Below are 10,578 nucleotides of genomic sequence, written 5' to 3'. Positions count from 1 at the left end.
GGGCACGGGGAGGGAGGGAGGGAGGGTCAGGTGACTGCAGCCCCCCTCCCAGTGCTGCTGCCTGCCCTGAGCATAGCTGGGCTCAACCCCCACCCGGAAAGAGCCTGGTGCAGACCCAGCCTACTGTGGCAGCTTGCATCCCAATCTGTATGCAGGGCAGGGGGGCTGGGGCAGTCAGCTTGTCCGGGGTTGCATGGAGGGGCTCTAGCCACTGGGGCCCTGCCAAGTGGTCCTGGACAGGCCGGTTGTCCCAGTGCTGGGCCCAGCACTGTAGGCATCCTGCTGCAAGGCAGGCAGAGGACGGGGCTCAGCCACTCCCGGGCCAGATGCTAGGACTATCAGCTCATCCAGGGCCACACTGGGGGGCTCCCACAGCTGGGGTCCCTGCACCATCACTCCACGCGGCTCTGAACGGGCTGATTTTCTCCCCACCGGGTGGGCAGGGGATGAGGACCCCCAGCCCTTGCAGTGCCTGCCCTGCACTCCAGACCCACAGCCGCCTCCCACCCCCGCCCTGCCAGTGCCCCACACACCCAACCCACAGCCGCCTCTGTGGTAAAAATGTCTCATGATCCCTTATTCTCACTATACAGGGCCTCACAGCTGAACTGTGAGCTGTTTCTCCTTTCCTCCTACAGTAGAAAAGCGGTGTCATGATAAGGAACAGTCTGGCTAAACGCCCGCCTTATGATAAGACTCAAGGCCTCCTGTTGGAACACACAAATTAACTCTGGCTCTGCACATAACTCATGTTACAGCCATCATACTCGCTCATTGCCCTAGAGTTACACCAAGATACAAGGTTACTAAAAGACATTAATTTTGCCGCAGTTCCTCTTTGAGCTGCGCGTGCGGCAGGCCTTTTGCCGCGGTTCCGTCTTAGAACTACGCATGTACTAAGCTTTGCAAAGAAATATAACCAATCACGTATCGCCACGCTAAAACCCTTTGTTTATGTAAGCTATAAAAGTGGACCCTCGAGCACGACTCAGGGTCGACACGGCTTTGAGTATTAAACTCCCTTGTCGAACTTGTTTGCAAACAATAAACTGAGATGGATCCAACCTGAGTGTGACTCTCTCCTTGAGGTGTATTGGAAAAGCCTCCAGGGGCACGAAACTAGCCGTTTGTGCAACACCTCCATGTGACGCGCAGATCGGGAGGGTGTATGCCCCCCAGGCCTCTGCCAGGGTGCATGTAGCAGCAGGAGTCCTCCCCCCCCATGCCTGGGTGAGCCGTCCAGGCCCCGTCCCTCCCACCACCCAAGGCCCCACTCACCCCTGCCCCTGCTCCACTCCCTCCCTCACCCTGGGCGGGGAGGGGTGCCCTCAATTTCCCCCCCTTTCCTCCCCCACAAAGTGGTCTGCTGGGCAGGGGTGGGGCAAGGGGAGGCGGGCGGGCAGAGGGTGGTTTGGTAGATCCTGGGTTGCCCTTTTACTTCAAAAAGTGATCTTCAACCTTTTTAAGGTAGAGACCAATGCTGTATAGTGATTGAGGCACTGGTAAGATTCCAAATGGCTTTAAAATTGTAAAGATATCAGTGAAATACTGTGTACAACTGATATCTGTATGCATAGTGGCACTTCCTTTTAATCATGGAAAAAGATGGATTTGGAGGGTTTTAATCAGAGAATTTGCTATTTGAACAGAGAAAACCAGGATCCTTGGTACTCAGTAAAGGAATTTGTACTTTCAGAGAATGCTGTCAGCTTGCAAAACTGACCTGATCATAAAAGAGCTGTAGTCTTGTCTCTCTCAAAAGACTGAACAATACCTGGTTCTTGATAATGTAACCTGGGTGGTACTCCAAGATGTACCCCCTCTTCAACTGAAGGGATCAGAACAGGTGCACAAGCGCTGTGGGAGGTGCAGGGCCTTGGGGCACCAGCTCTCTGCCCCAAGCCCTGGCCGTGGCTCCCTCTCTGCTGCAGCCGTGCCTCCCTCCCGGCTGCAGGGCTGGAGGCACGGCCGACTGCCGCTGCCTTCTTCTCCCAGAGCCTTTGAGGCTCTTCAGAGGGGTCTCTCTGCTCCCTCTGCTGAGTCAGCTCACCCCAGCTCTTCCTAGGCCTCCTACATCATTCTTCAGAGTCACTATCAACAGCCCCCACAAGCCACTTCGGCTGCTGCTTTTATCCCCTCCAGCAGCTCTCCCTGGCTTGCAAACGGTCCAACCAGGGCTCGGGGTGGCGAGCCCCCAACCCCGGCCATCCCCCTTCCATGCGAATGAGGGGATTGAAAACCCCTTCTCTAGATTGGCTTCGTCCTTTCCACAGGGCAGGGCTGTCCCGCTCCACCCTTGGTGTCGCTCAGAGTTCACCAGCACTCTTTCTAGCCCAGGGTAAGTATCTCAAGCCAATCTGGTGAGCCCACGTTGGTTGTCCATATCCCAATAATCTGGTGTACATTTTATGAAGGAACTTGCTTTTGCTTCTCTTGTACTTCTCCAGAAACATCCTGGGTGTAACACATGTATCTGCTTACACCAGGGGCGGGCCAAAGCCTGCCCCCAGGTCAGCATGTGGAGGGATGTTGCTCAGCCAATGGTGGGTCCCTCATTCCCACCTGGCCCTGGTGCTGTCCGTCCTGTGGTATACCCTGCTGTCCCTGAGCACGCTGGACTACCTTTCTAGGCAGCTCAGACAGCGGTGGCTCCTTTTGGATGCCACCGTCACTGGCCCCAGCCCTGTGGTATTGGCAGGAACCTGTGCACACAGCCCTGATCCCGTCCCACCCCGCACCAGCTCTAGACTCAGTCCAGTGGAACAGAACATCCAAAACCCGCATGCACAGCCCTGACTGCTTCAGACTCTCCCACCCACACTGAGCAATGGCACCAGTGGCAGTGGCCAAACAGAAGCTATTGCTCAGTGCAAAGAAAAAGCTACTCCTCCCCTGCACTGCTGCTGTGCCCTTTTTGCTGCACACTCACAGCCCACCCCCCCAGCTGCTCTGCCACCCCTGCCCCAGCAAACAGCCCAGACATGGCAGTGACAGTGGCAGAGAGGCACAGCAGGTCAGCCTGGGCTCAGGCTCCAGGTGGTTGCAGCTAGAACAGCCCAGCCATTGTGACAGGGAGGAGTCATTATTCCCTGTGCCAAGCAGCAGCTTCTGCCTGACCGCTGTCACTGCTCAGTATGAGTGGTCTGGAGCAGGAGTAACATGGGCCAAGGTCGGAGCTGTGCATGTGTGTTCTGGCTGGTCCACTTTGGCTGGGGTGAGTCCAGAGCAGGCGCAGCGCAGGCCAGGTTGGAGCTGGGGGTGTTTACTGTTGGCTGTGGCAGGAAGGACATCATAGGTGACCTGAGGATTGGTGGTACTCTGGGCAACAGTGACCATGAGCTGATACAGTTTACCATCCACCATAAGACTGGGCAGTTAGTCACCAGAACAGAAGTCCTGAATTTCAAGAAGGCAACTTTTGGCAAACTCAAGAGCTTCATTGGAGAGACCCTCTACAACAGACATTTGGATGTGCAGGAACAATGTTTCCTTAAGGAGACAATTTTCATGGCTCAAAAACAGACCTTCCCTACAGAGGCAAAAAGCAGGAAGAGAGCCAGGAGACCTGCTTGGCTCAGCAGCAATGTTAGGGAGCTATTGAAAAAGAAAAAAGAAGTGCATAAGCAATGGAGAAAGGGCTCAGCAACCAGGGAGGAATACACCCGTATCACCAGGGCCTGCAGATACGAGACACGGAAAGCTAAGGCAGGCCTGGAGATCAAACTGGCAACCGGTATAAAGGACAACAAAAAGTCCTTCTACAGGTACATAGGGAGCAAGAAAAAATTGGGCTCCACTGTGGAACCTCCGCTGAATACCCAGGGGCAGCCCATAGTCGATGCCTTTGAAAAGGCAGAACTCCTGAATACATACTTTGCGTCAGTATTCCTAAAACCCAATGGGCACTGCTTATCTGACCAGAGGCCCAGGGAACAAGGGGAAGGTAACAACCAACATGAAATCAGCCCAGAACAGGTGAAGGATCTTTTACAATGCTTGGACATCTTCAAGTCTTCTGGAGCAGATGATCTGCACCCAAGAGTCCTGAAAGAACTGGCCGAACTTATAGCAGCACCACTGGCCAAGCTATTTGAAGAGCTGTGGAGCTTGGGAGTGGTCCCAGATGACTGGAAGAGGGCCAGTGCAGTGCCCATCTTTAAGGAAGGGAAGAGGGATGACCCTGCAAACTAAGGCCAGTCAGTGTGACTTTGGTCCCAGGTAAAATCTTTGAAAAGTTGGTTAAGGAGACCATCAACTACAAGCTGGTAATGGCAGCAACCAGCACGGCTTTGCTGAGGGCAGATCATGCCTGATGACCCTTGATCACCAGGTCACTAATCATGACCTGGTGATCACATGATTCACCAGGTCACATGACCACCAGGTCACTAATCATCTGGACGAGGGACACAAGGTTGATGTCATCTACTTAGACTTCAGCAAAGCCTTTGATTCTGTCTCCTATGGGACTCTCTCTAACAAACTGGAGAGTACTAGGCTGGACCAGTCTACAGTGAGGTGGGTGGACAACTAGCTCAGAGGCCGCTCCCAGAGAGTAGTGATCGATGAGATGGCCTCATCCTGGAGCTGTCTCCAGTGGGGTTCCCCAGGGATTGGTGCTTGGACCCATGCTATTCAATATATTCATTGATGATTTGGATGAAGGGATAGAAAGTGCACTGATTATGTTCTCAGATGATACCAAGCTGTGGAGAAACTCAGGCACACAAGAGGATAGGGCAAAGATCCAGGAGGACCTTGACAGACTGGACTTATGGGCAGAATGAAATCAGATGAGGTTTAACAGGGAGAAATGCAAGGCCCTTCACTTGGGTAGGAAGAACCCTCACCACAACTATACAGTGGGTGGTGGCCTACTGGCTGGCACAAGATCTGAACGAGACTTGGGGATCACGATCAACTGGAAAATGAATATGACCCAACAGCATGATGAGGCTGCCAAAAGGGCCAATAAAATGCTGGTGTTCATCAGCCGCTGTGTAGCCAATAGATCCAGGGAGGTACTCCTCCTTCTCTATTCAACATTGGTGAGGCCTCAGCTGGAGTACTGTGCCCTGTTCTGGGCACTGCACTTCAAGAAGGACATGGATAAGCTTGAGAGGATACAAAGACGGGCCACCCATTTGATTAAGGGCATGGAGGGTAGGCCCTTTGAGGAGAGACTCTGGGAACTAGGCCTGTTCAGCCTGAGGAAGACAAGGCTGAGAGGTGACTTGATAGCTATCTACAAGTACCTCAGGGGGGAACACCAAGAACTAGGAGATCAACTCTTCAGGAGGGCATGTCAAGGGAGGACAAGGACCAATGGACATAAACTAACAGAGGGTAAATTCAGGGTTGATATAAGGAAAAACTTCTTCTCTGTAAGGCTCACCAGAATCTGAAACACTCCCAGCAGAGGTGGTGCAGTCGCCCTCCTTGGATGTGTTCAAGACAAGGCTGGACAGGCACCTTGCTGAGCTTATCTGAGCCCAATACATCCTGCCCATGGCAGTGAACTGGACTTGATGATCGTACAGGTCCCTTCCAGTTCTACGATTCTATAAGCAGTAGCATCCATGGGCTCGGTGTGGCTGGGGGGGAGGGAGGAGGGGGCAGCATTAACTGCCCCACTGCAACTCCCCAGAACTGCCTGTGCAGCCTGCATGCCCAAATAGTTGCCCACCCCTGGCTTACACCAACGTCCAGCATATACAGGAGACAATGGCAGCGCAGGCAGAGAAGAAGGGAAAATGGGAACTGAAACAAATAAACAGCTTAAAGCTGAGAGAAGAAAAAAGCAGGGGGGCAAGGAAACATTCTCTGCCACTCTCCTACACCTCTCTAAATGAAGCTGGGAAACAGTGTGGAGCCCTGCTGCCGACTGGGACACAACAAGGGATTTCATGGGAGACTTCAGAGGAAGGATGAGACTAGGAGAGGCTGACAGAGGCTGTCAGGTAGGACAGGGTCACAGGGGCTGGGTGGCTAAAACTGCTGAAGCTTGCAGAGATCAAAGTGCTTAATACCTCATCAAGGCACAGGGAGGGAGAATACAAAGCCTGTGCAGTCCTGGCCTGTGTCACAACCCAATTAGATTGTGCCCATGTCACTGGCAAGAGACATCATTCAGATCATCCTCATTTTAATGACTAAGGGTTAAAAGACATCCCTGCCAAAAAATTCCTTGAAACAAAACGCTGGCGGAGAACTGTAGATAATTGGTCAGCTGAAATAAAATGCTAGGGGAAACTGTATATAATTGGTCAAAAAAATTAGCGTAGGTACCTTACACGTAACATGCTAGAAACCTAACCCACTACCTTGTAACCTGATAGCAACCTGAGAACACAAAGAACCGTTGCTTGCCAGAAAATTAAAGATTCCACAGAACGGTTCACTATTGGGTATCTCTATCAAACACCTCTGCCTATAAATAGTTTAACGGTTTCCACCCGAGGCGGAGAACTCTGGGGATTTCAGAGGAGAGACACCTGTGTTCGTCACCAGAGAGATTTGGGAACTTGATCAATTCCCAATAAACTCCCTGTCATCGTAAAATATTGATGCAGAAACGTCTTGCTAGCCCGACAGCTCGTTCCGGCGCCACGTCCGTCATTACTTTGCTGTAACCTGAATGCGTGTACTCAACTCTGTAACCGAAGCTGTAACGGAACAAAGGCTCGCCTGCGTCATCATCACTATCTAGGCGACGTAAGTAAACAAACTCCTGTAAGCTACACGTGTCTGTGCCTGGTTAATTCCACTCCAGCCATCACTACCCGCCTGCCCAGCTCTAAATCGAAACACTCCGGTGTGAGTCAGACGGCTGCCGGCGGCTGCTCTGGTTCACGACAGCCTGCAGTGTCCTGCAAGCCAAGGGACAGGCAGTTGCTTTTGCAGGGTGCTACCAGCAGTTAGAGGCAACAATGGCAGTCACTGGAGGTGTTACCATTGGAGCAGGGCACGTGGATGATGTGCGTCCAGGCAGAAGCCTAGGCAACTGCTGGTGTGTTCTGTCCTCTGAGTGTGTCAAAGGCAGAAACATGTACTCACCTGTTGCCCGTGGGGCCTTGACTGTTTCCAATGGACTGCAGCAGGCCCCGCACACTTGAGTGCCTGGAGTGACCCGTGTAAACACAACTGCTACTGGAGGCTCTTCTGCACCAAGTCCCACTTCTGTCACAGTGCAGCTCCTCGCTGACATGCTCTGGGTCCGTCCAACCATTAGGCAAACTAGGCGGTCGCCTAGGGCACCAAACTTTGGGGGGGGGAGGTACCACAACTATATGCAGAACAAAATAACAGGAACATCATTCTAAATAACAGTCCTGGTCAGCTACGGCTCCACCTTGGTCTCAGACTTTTGGTTCAGTAAGAGGAGAAAGATCTCAGAGGAAAGTGCAATAGAATTGCAACTCCTACCTTTTCAACTCTCAAACGGACTTGAGACCAAGGTTCCCTCTAAGGTGCGCGTGTGCGTGTGCGCGTGCGCGGCAGCACGCAACTAAACGTGTGGCCGCACACAGCCTTTTCAAGGCCCCGCACCAGGAGAGGAGCTGCAGGTCAGCTCCCGGGAAGTGCTCCGCTCCGCTCCCCCGCATCAGGCCTGGGTTGCGGAGCACTTCCCCAGAGCTGGCAGAGCCCGCGCCAGCCTCCATCCCTGCCTTGCCTCCCCTCCCCTCCCCTCCTCGGGGAGGAGCCGCTGCCTGCCCCGAGCGAGGCTCTGCGGGCTCCGGGGAACTGCTCCGCTCCCCCGCATCGCCTCAGGGAGCAAGGAGGCACCTGGCGTCAGGGCCGGCGAGAGCCGAGGCAGGGCGGGGAGGGAGACGGGGGCGGGCGGCTGGCACGGGCTCCGCCAGCTCCGGGGAAGTGCTCCACCGCGGCCCTGATGCGGGGGAGCGGAGAACTTCCCTGGAGCCGGCGTAGCCCGCTCCAGCCCCCGGCCCCAGCCTCTCGGCTCCAGCCCCTGGCCCCCAGCCTTCCCCCCCGGCCTCCGGGCCCCATGCCGGACTGCGGCAGTGTGCTCGCGGACCGCTACTCCTTAGCGGGAACGTTGCTTAAGACAAGAGCATACCGCTGGCAACGTCATCCTAAAAAAGGAGCCCCTACTCCTATATCATCTTACAGCTCGGGACACTGATTTCTTACCTTCCTTCTCCCTTCTAATCACCCTTTTTAAAATCTAAAACACCCTAGATTTTGTTAGTTGCATTTATTTTGTCAAGAGTAAGATGACCAAAATACACCAACTCCGGGTACAGATATGTATTGTGCCCATAATTCGGAAAACAGGCTTCAAGGTAGGAATTTCTTGGTTTGATTTTGTTGATCTCATTACATTTATATGTAGAACTGATGCACAAATGTAGTTATTATCATAGGTACACGTGAGTGGTCCTGTTTAATATTCTCAATGTTATGATGTCTAGAAATGGAGTAGGGTTGCTGAATCGTTACATTTAATTTTTGTAAGAATGCAAGTGATTTTTTTAGAGTAAGTCAAGCTGGGGGTAAGCCTTTGTGTATGTACTATGGTTGGATACTCATGTGAGAGATACGTAGGCATTTAGAATATGTGTGGTAATGCGGAATGAGTGCTAATTAATTGCTAGCAAGCTCAAGAGATATTATTTAATTAGTTTGTTATATAACACCTATATCATTGTTGTGTAAGGAAACGGTTTTATGACTGTGTACAGAACATATCAGCATTTTCTTTGAAATTGTACTTAGATTGATTGTTTTCTATCTTGATCATTTATTTGAAACAGTTCAAAACTGTTTCAGGGGAATGGTACCATGGCAGATGGAAAAAAACATCTGGAACTCAGTATCGTAAATGAAAAGCTGAACAGGCAAAAGAACAAGCAAAGCAAGAGGGTTGCTTCCTGAAATATCTTTCAGTTTTACCCACAAGAAGATGGAAGCAGTTCACAACATCAAGATGAAGGCAACTCACGTCAAGATTAAGGCAGCTTACTTCAAGATAAAGGCAGCTCACTGCATCAAATTGACCTTGAGATCAAGAAAATATATTCATCTACAGACACACGTGCTGAAGCTGAGATACATAAAGATAATAAGGGAGCAGAAGGTACATATGTGAAAGATGAGGAAGGTGCAAACAAGTTACAGTATGGTGACCCTGCTGCATGACCTAGATGTGATGGCTGTGGGTGACAAATTCTGGTGGAACATGGACCTGAACAAGTTCAGGAATTTCACGTCCCTAAAGATGAAAATAAAAGAAAATACTCTGCACATCATTACAAAACTATTGATGAAGAAAATTCACGAGGGATCAAGTGAGAAGAAGAATACTGGCAGCAAATATTGGAGCAACTGATTGCTTTAGTGAGAGTTCTCGGTGGGCAAAATCTGGCATTCTGTGGGACAAATGAAAAATTATACAGTGCTGGTAATGGAAACTTCTTAAAATGTATTGAATACCTGGCTTTGTTTGATCCAGTCATGAAGGAGCATCTGCGTAAAATAAGTGACCATGAAACATGTTCATTACCTTGGGAAAAGGCTGCAGAATGAACTGATTCACCGCCTAGCAAATGCCGTTAAAGAGAAAATCTTAGAAGCTACCCAGTCTGCAAAATACTTTTCAATAATTCTGGACTGTACACAAGATGTAAGTCATGTTGCACAGATGACAATAATCATTCACTTTGTAGATATGGCAAAATCTGCAGATGTGCATAATGCTGAAGTGATCATAAAGGAACACTTGGGGGGGGTTGTACCATTGAAGGAAGCGACTGGTGCTTTTATGACGCAAAGCATTCTACAAGAGCTTGAAGGAATGCCATTATCTGTTGAGAACTTACGTGACCAACGCTATGACAATGGCAGTAATATGAAGGGTAGACAATGGTGTACAAAGGAGAATAATCAAAATTAATCCTCATGCCTTTTTTGTTCCTTGCAGTACACATACTCTGAATTTGGTTGTCAATGATGCTGCCAGATGTTGTTTGGGGCAAGTAGTTTCTTTCACCTAATGCAATGCATTTATATGTTTTTCTCAGGTTCAACACGCCGTTGGGAAATTCTTAGTCGCCATGTGCCTTCTCTAACTGTGAAACCACTGAGTGAAACAAGATGGGAAAGTTGAATTGATGCCTTGAAGTCTCTTTGCTATGAGCTTGGCAATATCTATGATGTACTAATTGAATTTTCTGATGATACTACCCTCACAGGATCATCTGGCAATACCACATGTGCTGATGCAGAAGCTCTTGCAAATGGCCTTTCCAAGTTCCAACAACTGAAACAAACCAAAAAGTTTCTGGAGGAATTCAGGAGTGATAAAGAGTTTGAAAAGACACTGGTAGATGCTCGTGAGCTTGCTGAAGAGTTACAGCTACCAACAAACTTTCAACCAGAACCAGTATGCATTCGAAGAAAGAAGCAGCAGTTCACATATGAAGCAAAAGATGAGTCAGTTCAGGACCCAAAACAAAAATTCAAAATAAACTTCTATTTTGCAGTCCTTGATACTGCAATACAATTGGTTAAAGAGCGATTTGAACAAACACAGCAGCTTGATTCAGTCATTGGTTTCCT

At 50.3% G+C, this 10,578-nt stretch overlaps 1 long non-coding RNA gene across 1 annotated transcript in view; it reads right to left on the bottom strand.

Annotated features, from left to right (window-relative positions):
• Positions 1-7,488, bottom strand: part of LOC102374203 — a 40,230-nt gene extending 32,742 nt beyond the window's left edge. Inside the window, exon 1 of the long non-coding RNA XR_001359155.2 lies at positions 7,426-7,488. This is a non-coding gene — a long non-coding RNA (uncharacterized LOC102374203). The remainder of the gene's footprint in view (positions 1-7,425) is intronic.
• Between the last annotated feature and the right edge of the window lie 3,090 nt (positions 7,489-10,578).

The sequence above is a fragment of the Alligator sinensis genome, unplaced genomic scaffold (genome assembly GCF_000455745.1).
Source record: "Alligator sinensis unplaced genomic scaffold, ASM45574v1 scaffold1530_1, whole genome shotgun sequence".
Classification (NCBI taxonomy): domain Eukaryota; kingdom Metazoa; phylum Chordata; order Crocodylia; family Alligatoridae; genus Alligator; species Alligator sinensis.
The sequence above is the reverse complement of the archived record's forward strand: the minus strand, read 5'-3'. Positions and strand labels throughout refer to the sequence as shown.